This window comes from Odontomachus brunneus, unplaced genomic scaffold (assembly GCF_010583005.1).
Source record: "Odontomachus brunneus isolate Ranch 3 - 2012 unplaced genomic scaffold, Obru_v1 Obru_scaffold_037, whole genome shotgun sequence".
NCBI lineage: Eukaryota > Metazoa > Arthropoda > Insecta > Hymenoptera > Formicidae > Odontomachus > Odontomachus brunneus.
This window is the reverse complement of record NW_022639487.1, coordinates 2,324,971-2,341,522: the sequence shown is the minus strand read 5'-3', so window position 1 is coordinate 2,341,522 and position 16,552 is coordinate 2,324,971. Positions and strand designations below refer to the sequence as shown.

The 16,552-nt window shown below is 39.9% G+C and overlaps 1 protein-coding gene across 1 annotated transcript in view; it reads right to left on the bottom strand.

Annotated features, from left to right (window-relative positions):
- The window catches only part of LOC116843969, a 269,149-nt gene that overhangs the window by 99,144 nt on the left and 153,453 nt on the right, over nt 1-16,552 (bottom strand). The window lies entirely within an intron of this gene.

Genomic DNA, 16,552 nt, shown 5'->3' with positions numbered 1-16,552 from the left:
TATATATATATATATATATATATATATATATATATATATATATATATATATATATATATATATCGATATACTATATATTCGATATACTATATATTCGATATATATCGATATATGTTATATATATGTGTGTGCGCGTGTGCGTGTATATAAAAATTTCGATAAATGACCGCTGCGTGGCTCCAAGTGCTGTCTAATCCGCAGCACTTTCCGAGCGCTAACACGTTGCCGGTTTCATTAGAATTTCCATTACGACTCTTCACTTCCCATCCCGGGATATTTCCATCGCGACCACACTATATCGGTTAAATATTTCATAAACGTAACGTGCTTAGCAATTGCGACAGCGGTGCACGGTCGCCGTAAAGACGACGCGAATCCAATAAAGCCGCCGTCAGCGTGGTACCATCGGTAGCTTAACGATTACCAAGTATCGGCTACGTGCTCTTAAGCCGGTGTAATGACACTGCGACATCGCGGAGTGTCGCAGCGCTGCGCTACCGCATTATAACCGCCCGTGTATTATTCAGGAATGTGAACCAGTTCACGCGCGCCGCGTCTCGTGTAACGCCGCGGAACTGTTTACGCCGTTGATCGAGTCCTCGACTTCTTTCGGGTGGCTCAACGACTTTTGCGCGGTTGCCCGTTGTCACAGGTGCAATTTAACTTGAGAAAAATACGGCGACCGGAGACACTCGCGAGAAACGTCAGATATGGCTTGCGAAAGCGAGACGTCTCCGACGATCAAGTCGTGATCGACACGAGGAAGGAATCGCGATATAGAACCGAGAAAGGGCCGGCAACCCTCGACCGAGTTAAGTCTTCCTCCGACGTCTACCGTAGTGTAATTGATATCTTTGTGTAACTCGTTTCTTTCAACCGGGAAAAACCTAGTTATCAGCAGGAGATGAAAATGTAATTTAGCGGAATAAAACTTTCAGTAGAAGCATAATACTTTCTAAAACTCTGTTTTCTATCCTTTTTTTCTATGACATTTTTTTCTTTTTTTTTTGGGGAAAAGCTCGCGAGCCACCGAATCCTGGGTTAGCAGGCGCGGTGTAATTTGAAACATTCGCATTGCACGTATCGCTCGCTCGTTGAGCAAACCGAAAAACCGGTTTCATTGCGAAACATCATATATATAAAACGTCGCTCTGAATGATAAAAAAGAAAGATTCGAAAGTTCGGGTAATTCGCTCATGTAAAATGTTTCTTCACAAATGCAACAACAGAGATAGATAGATAGATAGATAGATAGATAGATAGATAGATAGATAGATAGATAGAGAGAGAGAGAGAGAGAGAGAGAGAGAGAGAGAGAGAGAGAGAAAGAAAGAAGAAAAATTATTCGTCAATAGAACAATATCAAAATTACCGCGAACGAAATCGCGTGTTAGAGTTAACGCCGAGAGCAACGAAATTTTCCTGTTCTTTTCTCTTCTCATTTCGCACGATCCCATTTAATCTTTATTCCGGTCTCTTTCACAACTCCCGCGTCCTTCGAGAACCCTTACACCTCGAGCGACCGGGCTTTCAAGGCTCTCGCGCTTCACGCAAGAACTTTACGTTCTTGCGTTATAGCTGAGACTTTTACGCCGGCTTTGGGTGCCGGTAAGCGACGAGGATCTCAGTTTTCCGTTCAATACATATTAATTACTCACGGCAGGGTGGACCGGCGGCACAATTACCGAGCTTCCGTAGCCTCGCAGAGCGGCCTAAAAGGGGTTAGAAGCTGTAGCACCATTAATTACTCTTCTCGCGGTGCGCGCATTCAACGACGCGTTAATTACAGCTCTTCGCGCCTGTGTAAGACGCTCTTGCGCTAAAATCGCGCGGCTTTTTCGCGCGTTCTCGATAAAAATCCAACGTCTACATCGTCCACGTACACGTCGCGAATGTCGGCCGTCGGCTCGTTGAACCGAGAGAAGCTTTCTACGCGGGAAGATAAAATAGTAGCGAAATAAAATCGATTGGGGCTGTTATTTTAAGCCCTAAGCAACGACGTGAATGCATATACACACACGTACATATTAAGGTGACCAGACGTCCTGTTTTTCCCGAGATAGTCCTGGTTTTCTATCCTAAGTTCCGAATTTTTTTTAATACTACTCGGGACGAGTTTTGTTCCGGATATGACTAAATTGTTCCAATTTATTTAAATTCTGAGAATTTTGCAAATCCTTTTGGCAGAAAAAGAATTTCCCATGAAAATTCATAATTCTAGTAAATACAGTAGCTTTGCTTCTTAATTTTAAATAAAAATAACAGTTTTATCTTAGTTTCAATAATTTCTTTTCTTATTGTACACATGTCTTCCTTGTTGTTAAATTATTTTTCATGTCTATAAATAAAATATTGTTTCATGCATATATATACATATATAAAATTTTCAATGTCCCCTCCTCTCTCGCTCCACACATTTATGAAATGTCCCGAATTTGGAACTGGGAAATCTGATCACCTTAAAAAAAAAATTATATATATATAAAATGACATTTTCTCCGTCCTTTACAATATAATGACGTTTCTTCGAACGCACCGCGCTCGCGTCCTTGCAGTTTCGTTCTCAATTCGCGTTCGATATTGTAACGCACTGCACGTTATAACGTCAGGCGAGAATATAAAGCGTCCCCGTGCTGCGATACAGAGGGTAGTTTCCGCAAGCGGCAATTGCGTTGTACTTTAAAGCTTCGAAATCGAATCCAGCATATCGCTGCGGAGTTTTCTTCCGCGGTTCGCCTCAAACAGCGCACATATGCGTGTACGCGCGCGCGCGTGTATGTGTTCCGCGTGTAACGTTTCAAAGTGCTTATAGCACAAACTCACAAGCTGTGTTCATACCGGGTGAGTACTCTGCACAGTGCGCCCACCTATCGAATAACCGCAACCATAATTGCGCGGGACCGAGTTTGGCGCTCGCCCGTAAAGCGCTTGCAACCATCGTATTTCCGACCCGCGACGCTCGCACGACCTAATACACGTAAATTGAGCGCCGTCGCGTTTCTTACAAGACGCGCCGCCGTCAATTCGCGACGCGAACACGAATTGTTGACAAAGACGCCGGGGAAAGCGCTCACGCGGTCGCTGAGAATGTATTCCAACCGAAGTGAGGAATATTTTTCTTGAAGATCTTGCGAAATCTTGTGCGCGCAAAGGTCGCGCCACCACCGAACGTCGTGCAACCTCCTTTCACAAGCGCGGGTTCTTTGATAAACCCAACAATAGCGAATCTGACGAACGTGTCTTGCGAGTATGTGCAGGTAGCTTGTACTATAACGCTCACGACGCTTGTGGCCGCTTCATGAGACATATCCTGTTACGTTTACGACCGTCGATGGACTATTTCAAAATAGACTTGTTGCTCTTATTTTCAGAATGACGTTTCAAGAATTTGTTAGATAGCATTTTGAGAATTCGCGACCAAATATTCCTATTTAACGCGTCAATAATTTGTTAAAAATTTGCAAAAATTTTTCTGCAAATTTTACAACGAATATAACGCAATCTTGGCGAAGTAAATGATAGATGATAATTGCGCCGTTTTCGGATGAGAATTATCGCAAAATAGTGGTCATGTGACAGAGTCGAATGCAAGTAAACCACATATATTCTCACCTATTGGCACAAAATCTGCCGCAATCGAAAGGAATTACAGTGCCAAGCTTGCGACGAGAGGGACGTGCGAGATATCGCTCGAGTGGAAAGCTTTCTTTGCTTTTGATGGTATACGAGTGTGAGGCGCAGCAGTTCTCTCCCCGAAGCACGCGAGATTTAGTTCCAAAGCTTATATTTTGGTTTAAATTCGTGCGCCCGTCCTTAAGCAATGAAACTGAGTAACGACCGCTCCCGAAATTACAACGTCAAAATTACTATCCTAATATATCAGAACACGACTGACGTAATTAAGGAAATTGATGTTGCTCCGCCCTTAGTGGCTTGCAAAATACATGGGCTAAATTATGACGCCGCGAACTACGGTGTCCGTGGGAACTTTGAGCTTCACGTTGAAAACGACTTTGCGATTCTCGAACATTAATCTCGCGCCTCGATTATAGTCTTAATTCTGAGTGATCACAAGCTGCCTAGAATTGTTAGGTCGCTAAAACTCTATGGATGCGATATATTTTCGTAAATTTTTCTTTAACGTTTCTTTATCACATTTACTATACGGAGTGTAAGAACGAAGCTCAAGATTTTCTCTGACGGAAAGTCGATCCTAAATTCGTTAAAAAACCCATGTTTGAAACTTAGGTCAGGCTATTAAGGTACTTCACGCACGTCTTTATCTACTACTCAAGTTGAGTACTCGAGTCGAAATCTTGGTCCCGCATTAATCTCGTAAATTCTACCAAACATAAAGGGTCGATAAAGAATTTCACGATATCACATTGTACAGGCTATTGTCTTATACCTTGATGTTACATATATTTACTTATTACCACTTCCTTCACGTTGACATTTGAAGGAGCACTTAATAAAAAATTATTGAACATTATTGATATATGTACGATAATCGAATATGAAAACATTGAAACATTCAACAGGCAAATGATAGAATTGGTGAGAAAAAAAATATAAAATTTACGGATTTCTTTGTGTTATTATTTTTTTCATCGACATTGGAAATTTCGATAGAATTTGAATATTTTAAAGAGGTGAGAGGGAAATAGTCATGCAGTCAAAAGTAGTAGATTTGAAAGATCACAATAAGGATTTAAATTTGAATTCGGCGCAACACACAATAAGGTTAAACATTAGAGAGAGAGAGAAAGGGGGGAGGGAGGGAGAAGGAGGGAGAGAGGGGGAGAGAGAGAAAGAGAGGGGGGGAATTCGAAATTTTGACTCGAGTATTTTCTTATTTTCCCTAAGTTCATTAAACATCCTGCATAATAAATGCTTCGACACGCCTGAAAATTATTAATGCATCGCTACTAGCTTTCTGACATTCTGCATTCTGGCTTTCCGCGATCCAGCATCTTGCTCCTGGCTGTTCCGTGATTCCAGATATCCCTTTATTGACTAGCATTGACACTCGATATAGATACGATTCGATTGAAAATTAATTAACGCGATGTCGACAAGAGACCCCTTGATTCTATATTTCGACAACTAACGAAATATTTAACTCGATGGAAGTTGTAACAACGCGACGCGTGACAATACCAAAACAACCGATACCTTCGAAAGGAACAAGGTCATTCCGCAACTATCGCGAACAATTATTGCTCGCCAAACAATGACAAAGCACATTCGATGGCCGAAGAATAACGCGACCATCAATACTCTTAATATTATTCCGGATCTTCAATTAGGTGAATTTATTTTTAAATTATCAAGTTGTCAAAACGATCGCACGCGCAATATATCCCGTAAGTATAGTTTGGAACACTCAAAGATCGTCGTCGGCTGACGTGTGATTATTACTTAACATCGCGTTTTCGATCGATCCGTATTTATTCATGTCGGTTTATTGAGCGTCTGGACACGGTAATGACCAAGAACTGTCACCAGGATGGAACACAGGACGTAAGATGCAGTGGTAGTCAGCGACGAAGCTTAAGACGAATTCATATTTAGGTAGAAAAATCGAAAACAGACAGAAATCAATTAGAATTCGTATGATCAGGTGATAGTCGATAGTTTCTGTTTTTCTACCAGCGCGCGAATTCTGATTGGCTGGGGAGGGGAGGAGGAGGTGAATTCGCCCTTACAATCCCTCCTTTACTTCTTTTAAATCTTCCAACTTCATCGATATTTTTAACGCGAATAGAAAATAATAATAAACACACTATGAAAGAAAAAAGTTTATTTATCCATTAATCCCAATTAAATTATTTCAAATTTGTTTCTCGTGTATATTTTATCTTTAACTGAGCAAACTATTTTATTTCTTGAAATCGAGAATAAAGATTACACGCGAGTAGACTGTCAGATGATCACGAATATAAAATAATTCTTAAATAAGTTCTTCTTTATGTAAGCCTCAACGAAATGACTAACTATTGTCAAAAGACAATTGTTCGTACGATAATTGTACCTCGAGATTCTCCATTGGAACTTCAAGTTCGATGGAATCTGCAGCATTAATACAAAAGCAAAACTTTGGCTTCCGTCCGGATGCTCGCGAGACAATACACTCAAACACGGGCGTTTCGCCGAGTGACAGAGGACTCACAACACACCTGTCGCGTCGCATAAGGGACATTACTACTTACGACACTGGTATCGTTAGACGGAGGAAAAGTTTCAACGATCGTGGGCCAATTAATTAAAGGTGCATCGCTCCGGCAGAAATGAGGGGCTATTTCTCGACACGTCACCATTACTATCGCAATAGGATGAGGTATAATTAGCAAAATTAATACTAACCCATCCTCACGGCCAGTCGTGTGTGGGTCAACGTACCGTCAAAGTCCGCGTTAACGGAGGGTTTACCGCTTCTCGATTCACCTTGTCCGACTAATTTCATAAAATCAACGCGGTTCCGCCCCTCGTTTTCTACGTAGCTCCGCGCGCAGCTTCGCCCTCGGGCCAACGATGCCATTCAATTATCTTGATTAATCTCAGGAAGAGCCGAGTAATTTACACGGATACTATTTCGCTTGTATTGCGATACGCACGCGACGATCTGTGAATGAAAACTTCCTTCCGTGTTGGCGGAGGGACGCGCATAACTTCCTGCTTACCCTTCCTTCGATCAGCGAGGGCTGAAAATATGCTGTGGTAAAGTAACGCAATACGTATTGCAATGAAACGCCGCACAGTGGAGTCACACAAAATGTCACATGTCAAAAAAGACCACGAAAAGCCTTCGAAACCGATTTTGACGTTTCTCCTTTTTTTTTTTTTTAATAAAAGTTAACGAAATTTGAAACAATTTCGCGCTCAGATGTTTGCCTTTTATTTCGCTCCTTCTAAATAAGATGTGGAAACTTGATTTAGAAATGTTTTTCAGTCAAACAATAGACAACTCATTTTATATCTCATCTAATTCAATACCAAGCACATAGATGTGGATCTTGAGATTGAAAATATGCAAATGATCTTAGGCTTAAAAAAAGAGTCATACAAACTAACATATAGTCTCGCTAAATCTTACCTCAACTTAACAAACGTAATTAATTGAAACATAAATTTCAGTAATAAAAACTATTGAATTAAGTAAGATGAAATTATTACTAGTTATCAATTTTTTTATTAATTACTGTTTTTAAAATAACAAGTCCTGAACTTCCGCATCTATCGGAATGGTTGGAAAAAAATATTTAAATCTAACTTCTTTATGTCTGATTTAGAAGAAAGGGAGCAAATAGCAAAAATCTGACTCTCTTAGTTCTAAATTTCATTAATATAAGAATAAGAAATTAATTTTCATTAAAAAAGAAAGCATCGAAATCGGTCCAAAATCAAGACTGCAGCTTTTTTCGAATCATGAAATTTCGTTTGACCTCACTGTACGCCGTCGTGTATCAGCCCAGTTCACGAGTTCGCGCGTATTTCCGAGGAATTTCGGCACACGTTGAATAAAGCGCGGATTATTTTTTTTAATCGACGATATATATCCCTTCATTTTCATCTCTGTTATCTTACCGCGCGGCGGTGCTCTTTTTCTTTTTGTTGCCCTCTTTTTTTTTTTATTCTATTCGCGCCGGAAATTGATCACGAAACAAACATACGCGATGAATATGCATGAAGTTATGAACCGGCCTGTAATATAACGGGACGAGTACGCGTTTTATGGAATTTGATTCCGACATGACCATTTTTTGCGAACGTTTACGATAAAGTCCGCGATAAAATCGGCGATTTTCGACGATAAATATTTTATCGGGCAAGCCTCCTAATAAACGTAAAATTAGTCCGAAGCTATTTTTCCTCGCTTGCAGAAGCATGATGTTAAGATTTCAGTTTTCATCATCGCCGACAATCGGAGCGAGTTCCGCTTTTGCATAATCAACGCGTTGCAGATGTATATGCAGCTTTGTGTAAAAGGAGTCGGAGCGACTGTTCAATGATCAACAGCTACAAAGGGAATTGCTCACGCGTCTGTACAAATGTAATGCACACTCAGTGCAGTTAGTCACGATTTCTCTGCAGTAACGTAACGTAACGTCGCACATGCAACAGCATCCGTAAACAGATGGAACGTCACTTTTGAAATGTCGCAGTAAGGAGCATAAACTTAGAAGCGAAAGTTTAAGGACGTGTATTTTGGTGCGATATATTTATCAGCTCCAATGAAGGAGTCGACAAGTTGTCTATCGATTGAAAAGACGTCATTATTGGAAGAGTCATTATTGGAAAAAAGCTTATTGGCACGAATATGTTAGACTGGCCTTCGTCAGAGGCACTAAATGACTTTTTGCGACTAAAGTAATCAGCAAATCGAGAATCAAAATTAATCAAATATCAAAACATAAATTATTTCATTGAATGACTAAACTAATTATTAAATAAGCTTTGATGTGATTAATTATACACCGATTAATAATTGATTCCATCAATCTATTCAATTATTCGTAATTACGTATACATGTGTGACACGATCGATTAATTTTAATTACTGCCCGCCGGTTATTTCAGTCAAAGACAATTTTTATCGATTAATGGTCAATACTGGGCTTCGTCGTGAAATATTTCAATGTATAAAGATTAATAAACGAAGAGGCAGAATAAAAGCGCGCAGAGAGAAGTTACGACTCGATTTGACACAATGATAACATTCACCATCTTTTCCTCCGCACAAGCGAGGAGTTTAACCGGTATCCTATTCTCAACATTCCATCCGTATGTACCTTGTTTAAGTAAAATCACAAGAGGTCGTCCGAGTTACGGTCGCGGCACAAGTTTTAAACACGTCCCTTTCGGGCGTCGCACGCCCGCTTTAACGAGAGTTTGTCATGCATGGTTATTTCCAATTAGCTCTTACCGCGGACGTAACGCGCTAATAAACTATTTAACGACACCAATTAAAAGTGAACTTTGCGGACGCTACGGCGACACGGTTGCAAAATCACGGGAGTTTTGCGCCAATCGCGGACAATATTCCGTGCGAGCAGCAGTATCTAAATCGCCGTCGAATACGCGAAACGTGTAAACTCACGAACTCGTCAACGGCTATAGCCGTTTAATGATAGCCAATTGTAAGGGAGGGGGAGTTCTAGCAAACGCTCTCCGTCGTAATTATGGCAAATTGGAAAACTTTCCGAGCGAGACTATGACGACGTTTGCGACGTAAATTGTTGCGCAAGCGACGACACGAGAAGCGTGGAAAATTACGAGTTTAACGAATTACTCGCGCCAAATCTTCCCGCGCGCTTTAAGTCCGTTGCTTTTTAAACGAAATTTTATGCTACAACGGACACCATTCCGATCACATTACTGTCAGTACAAAGTGTCTGATAATTACTGACACAATGCATCTCTTGTGTGTGGATAGAACTCATCGAACTGAACACAAAATTCTTCTACCATTTCGCAAACAACCACATAAAATTTCCAGTTGTTAATTGAAGAAGATTAGTGAAAGAGATATTGATTCAAGAACATTGGTGTGTGTGGATGATCACACGCAATACAATGAGTGAATTGTGATGGCGACGTTTGCTGTCATATACTCGTATATTAACCCATTAAGGCCCAAGAGAAAACCGCTAAGGATAGGCTTTCAAAAACCAAATTAGAGCAAAACGTCGAATTTTGTTAAAAAGTGAAAAAAAATTTGTGTTGGATTTCAAAATTCAAGATGACGGACCAATATGATCGGCCCGAAAATTTGAAATTTTGACTTATTTGAGTGAAAATCCGTATAGGTTTTGGGTTCGCTGAGTATGAATATGCACTTATTTTTTCAAAATTTGTAATGGCAGATTCAATATAGCCGCGAAAAAATGCGAAAATTTGACATAGTTTTATTTGGCGAAAAATTCAACCAAGTTATAAGCTTTCGAAGATGTTTGTTTTGGGGCAAAACATCATACTTTAGCAGACTGTAGAAGAAAAATGGTTTTTGACTTTAAAAATCAATATGGCGGCCAAAAATTTTTAATTTTGATTTATTTCAATGAAAGTACGTTTTGAAAGCCTATCCTTAGCGGTTTTCTCTTGGGCCTTAATGGGTTAAGGCAATTTTACAATTGAGTAAATTGGTCGTAAGTGGTTGTAAATGATTACCAATCAGAATAAAACAATTAATAAATAAAATACTAATTAATTGGCTCTTACATTCACGACCACGTTTATACAATTGTTTAGAAGCTAAACTGAAGAATAGAGTCCTCTACCATTTTACAAATGATCACGTAGACTTTTAGTTATTAATTAAAGATTATCGCGCAAAATCACATTTTCACATCAATTTTCTTCAATTGACAATTAAAAATCGATGTAGTTATTTGCAAAGTGATAGAGAATTCTTTTCTTCAGTTTGACTTAATGTATAAACACACGACGGCAGACGTCGCCATCACAGCTGATCATTCATCAATCTTCTTCAATGAATAACTAGAAATGTTACGTAGTTGTTTGCGAGATGGTGGAAGAATTTTATGTTCAGTTTGTTCTACTTGCGCACACGGGTGTGTCATTAACTGTCAGATACCCTGTACATATATATTTGTCTTACTTCCACCGCGTTGCAGCATTCGCCACGAGGCAATATACAATATTGCGCCAAATGACCGCGTTAAGATTTTCGTCTCGCTCGTTTCGCCCACGTGCGCGCATTCTTTTCATTCTCCCCTACGTATGAGCGTTTGTTTGTTTATTCCGCACGTGGCGGCAACCCAATAAATCCACGATTGTCACACAGCAACTGCAAACGCCGGAGCAATAACGATATCGTGCGACTCGTAACGAGATTTCGCGTAGCTGAAGGTGAGCGAATACGGAATTAGAAGAAATTCTATTGCGTTCCATATTTAATCACCGGCGCTGCCGCCGGAAGCAGTTTAATTCCGCGCGGAAAATTGTAAGAGTAAAGAGAGTGCGCGCCCGCGCGCGCGGTCATTACCGCGCCGTCGCCCTGTATTTTATATTTCCGCCGGATCTCCAGCGGAATTACATTTATAGTATTAATCTCGACGCAATTCTCCCTGTTCCGCGTCGTAAATAAAGTTCTCCTTCCGCTCCTTCCCGCATCGAACTCTAATCGGTTTACCGAACAAGACGACAGGAAGAGGCGAGCGAATGCACATGCGGAAGATTTGACGACATTAAATAGCGCGTTCGTTTGCGTTTCTCGCAACATTTCACGTCGCATGCTGTGTTATTCCATCTCAGAATCGTGATTTTCTTCTTTAAACTTCAACGGCCGATCGATCCCGCGAAAGTGAAGCCGTTATCGTAACATTTCCATTATTCCGTCATTCCTGTGTGACGTTATTGCCTGCGCGCCTTACTGTTGCGATTTCTTATCCGAAAGTATCAGTTACCTCTTTCTCAACCGATCGATCTGGTATTACGAGAGAGCTCGTCGGCGAACTAACGAGACTATTCCGACGAATTATTCGATATGCTGAATTTATTCTGCGACATTAGATCTACTAGATGCACGGTAAGTAAATTTGCGTTTGCTTGTAGTATTGGAGTCTCATCGTATACGCGGCTTCTTTTTCGTCTCTTTTCGTTAGTGAATAACAAGCCACGTATGTAACTTCGTGGAGATGCTTACACAGACGGAAAGTTGCCTGGGGAAGCCGAAGGAAACCACGAGAACTTGATATCGAATCTCGAATTTGAATACACGCATATATCTCAAAGGATCTAATAACACTATGTTACAAGATTTTGCACTTTTATCATGAAAAATCGTTCTTTAGTAAGTAAAGTACGCCGAAAATAACCTCAAAAATTGTCTATCACGTTTTCTGAGAAAAAAGGGGTTGAAACCTCTAAAGAACGTGTTTTTGGTCGTTTTCATAAATTCATAACGTATGAACCAGATGTTCCAGCAAGTTTAGGAAGGTCTCATATTGAAGCTTGAACCTTTGTCTTTATTTTAAGGAGGAGAAAACTTGAAGTGCAATTTTGCCACCCTCCATAGGGGAATAAAAACTCTCAGATTTATCAGATTGTTCTTGCAGTTTCTACCCCTTCTAAGGATGTTTATTGCAATCTGAGTGAGTTGAGATTTATTTGTGCATTTCTTTATGCCTCTCCATAATAAAAATGTAATCAGAATCCTATTCTAGCAGGATAAAAAATTTTTTATTTAGTTCTAAATTATTTTTGTAATTTCAACTTCCTCCAAGAGTGATATGTGCGACATGTAAGGTATTTTTTCTACAATTTTCATTATTTCCTGAGACTGTCGCTAAGAAGAATTTACTCATAAATTTGTTGGGCATGATATAATTTTTCTATTTCGTTGTATAAATCTAAGAATGCTCTTTATCTTCCTATGAAAAGTAGCAAAATTGCACTTCCAGTTTTCTCCTTCTTAGAATGAAGACAAAGATTTAAGCTTCAATTTCAGATCTTTCAAAAGTTGCTGGGACATCTGGTTCATGCGTTATGAATTTATGAAAATGGCCAAAAACGCGAAGGAGATTTCAGAAGAAATTTCAATCCCTTCTTTCTCGGAAACCTTACGTGACAGACAATTTTTGAAATTATTCGTATTGAGCGCATCCTATTTATTGAAAAACGACCCTTCATAACAAAACTGCAAGAAACTTTTTTTTAGATTTGTAACATAGTGTAATTATTTGTTGGCTAAAACACGAAACACACCTCATGACGTAAATTTCGCAGAGAGTTCGAATTAATGTACTTCGCGATTCGACGGAAACGAATCGGCGAATTATACATCGGCGGGAAATGAAGTAGAACACGTACTCTGTGCATCTCCGTCGCGATAATACCTACTCTGGGGAAGTAATTATTGAACGCACACGCCACTTCTTTAGCACTCTCTTAAGGGAGAACACTACGGTTTCCAAAAAAATCAATTCTTTTTACCGCATTTTCTGAAAAAATATAGCTTTGGAGAATTGTTTGAAAATTGATGAAGTTAAAAGAGAATTTTAAAAACACATAAGGAACCGAGGGGTAACTTTCAACGAGACTATCTTTTTAAAGTTCGCCCGGAGATATTTAGAAAGTTATTGATCTAATTGATTTCTACTTTGCGGAAGATTTTTTTTAATTGAATTCATTTCGTTTGTATATATTACGTACGGATTTTTCTTGCTTTCAAAAACTCACTAAGAATCATTCGAAAAATTGATCGACTTTCGTCGAAAAATTTGTAATGTTTTCTCATAAAATCTACTATTCTGTGAAAACAAAGCTTGTTTTAAAACTCCTGAGTACAAATGAAGTTACTTTCATGTAATTTTCGAAAATATTTACTTCATTGACTTCAGATTAAAAATCGAGGAAAATAATGGGCAAGTGAGAACCAGCGCTGTTGTACGAGCGTATATTGTGCAATAAAGTAATGCAATTACAAAATAACGTAATTACAAAAACCAAACGTTTCAATATTCAAATCCTGCTCAGTGAGAGTTATAAATTAACAGAATAAATTATATGTGTGCTATAAACGAAAAAGAAATTGACATTTGTTATTTTAATTTGTAACTCCCACTGAGTCCGAGTACAGGGCCGAAACGTTTGGTTTTTGTAATTACATTATTTTGTAATTGCGTTACTTTATTTCACAATATACATTCGTACAACAGCGCTGGCTCTCACCTGGCTATCGTTTTCCTAGGTTATACATCCGGAATCTTTTTATTTGCGATATTCGGATTAACAGTTCAGAGATAATTATTTGAGCTAATGTAACCATGTTTCTCGACAGAGGATTTGTTTTACGGAACTTTACTCGTTGTAAAATATATATTTCAAATAAACAACAACATAATTTTCATTTTAAACATGTACTAAATACATGTAAAATGACTATTTAAAAAAAATGTACTTAAGAATTCCTAAAAGTGTTCTTTTTCCCTCGCCGTGGTGTTGTTCCCCCTTAAAGTGAGTCAGCAAAAATGTTTCTGAACCAGCGAGAGAAGTATTTTACCGATAGCCACTGAGTAAATCACTAATTTTCAGTGGAAACATTTGCATTTTACTGCTCCATCTTATATCTCTTACTGATTTTGACCAGCAAGGTTTTACTGCAAAATCTATAGTACATAAATTCATTCTATACGCTGTGTCAAATCGATTTACGTGCAGTGATACTGTTTGCGTTTGTAAACTGTATCAATAATAGAAACAGTCGCTACCATCGACTGATTATTTCAGCGAGATTTTACTGTGATCATGATACTACACTTACAACTGTACCATCAGTTGTATAAGTAAAGCATTTCAATAAAAATACGTGCTTTAAAGCGCGAGTTATCGAGTGTACCATTGTCTCATATTTGTCCGCTTTGCCATCGCTGGAACTCCACATGCAATCAAAGCGCCATTTAATTTCTTGTCGCTATAAAAGAAATTTAATTTCTTTCCGATAGACGTTTCGATTAAGCTTGGATAAAATTAAAAAAGAAAAAACCGCATATAAACGTACAGCGCAGCACAAAGGACAGGTGTTGTGCATTTGTATGGTACTATTTTGAATTTTATGGTCATTGTTGTAATGTCAACATGGATGTTGAAGGCGAAATAAAACGAGACGCGCGCGTGTCCGATTTTCTCCGCGGATCATAAATTCTCGTCCGGCATTTCCTTCCACGTCATTACGTCAAAGAAATCTTTCAGCGACATAATGGAGATAACGAGGAAACTCGTTCTGGCTTTTCAACGATCCCCAAAGACCGTCATTAAATATTGATCGTGTCGGCTTTTCTTGTTCTACGAGTGTCGAGGGATTTATGAGCTCCCTTAAGAAGATCTTAATCGGCGAGCTAGAAGCCGTAATTCGGGACAAATCTGCTTTTATGTTTCCTATCTTTCGCCATCGCGATACATAATAACTCTCTCGTTCAAAGTGTGATAGACGCGCTTGAAAAGTACTCAAAACCACTCGAAAGTAACGATTTGCTTTCGCATCTCTGTGAGCGAACAAACACGACTGTCACAAGTGAAAATAAATTCTCAGCAAATTTTTGTCCAAGAGAAAACATATCATATAACAGTGAGATAAGAGTGAATGTAATATCAATGTTGGAGATTAGTTGATTGAAATTCTCTTTGACCAAAGTAATCGGCGAATCAATAAACAGAATTGATCAATAATATCGTCATATGTAAAGTCACAATTAACCCAGACAATTTCGTCAATCGATTAAATTATTCGTGATTACACACACGACGACTGATTAATTCCGATGATTGATTTGCCGATCACTTTGATCAAAGAAAATCTGAATCGATTAATGCCCAACACTGCAGCGTGCGACAATTATCCCGATGTGTCCCGGTAGACGCGAGAGAGGTGAAGGTGCCATTTCAATTATCGCGGCGCGTCTCTGCGACGTCGCGCTGACAGTATCTCGAAAAATAAGTATAGAGCGCATTGTCGCCGGCATGTACATAGCGGGATTGCAAAAGCCACATGCTAGACCGTGACTAATGTCAAGTTCGATCGCGTCAGACTTCACTTCCGAGATGAGAGAGCCGGACACGTTTGTTCTCCGGGTCGGCAGTGAAGTAACACCACAAAATATACCCCAAGACTTCGCGGTAATATCGGACAACGCCGCGCAAGAAGCTTACTCGTACAATGCTGGATCTTCCACCTCTCAGTTACACCTTTCGCGGTACTGGCACATCGCGCAATACAATGCGGGCCGGGAACTCGAGCGTCGACGGTTATTGTCGTAATGGAGGAGAAGCGCGTCGCGCTCTGCCGCTTGGCGTAAGGAAGGGTTGCGTTAAAGCAACCGTTGTGTCGCTTTCCTTGCTCGCTCTCGCGCCAGAATCCCAATGCCGAATCGCGGCAGAATCATTTCGCAGAGAGAGAGAGAGAGAGAGAGAGAGAGAGAACCGCGTAACAACCCGGCGAGTTGTGAAATACCGAAGGTGTAAGAGCGGAAATGCGGATGGCGCGGCGAAACTGTGACGCGCGACGCAATTAAAACGGGACTCCGGCACGGAACGAAGTGTCCATTTCCTGCTCGGCGTTAATTGAAAATGCAGTTATGTATCATCCCCTCGGCGCGATGGAACGGCTCGAAAGGACCGGAGAGGCTCTAGAGACAACGCTGTCTCGTGGCGGTTTGCCAAGCTGCTATTCGGGCAACTTAGAACGACGCGACGGAAGGATAAGTCCATTTTACTACATTTTTTTTAGAAGATGCAAAAAGTGCTCGATCGTAAAAATTCATTCGTCGCGTCGTAATTCGAGTACCTTGTTCACATGTGCCGGAGAAGCGTATCTCTTTTTTTTCTTCTCGTGAAGAGAAACAAAATTGTCCTTGTGCATTAACGAAATTATTCTTGCGAATGTTTGGCTTCGTCCTTTTGTTGCGTCGAACTCGTTTCTGTCCACTCAATGTCTCCGTCTTTTACCCACCTAACGCAGTGGTACAGTTCTCTCTCTCTCTCTCTCTCTCTCTCTCTCTCTCTCTCTCTCTCTCTCTCTCTCCTCTCTCTC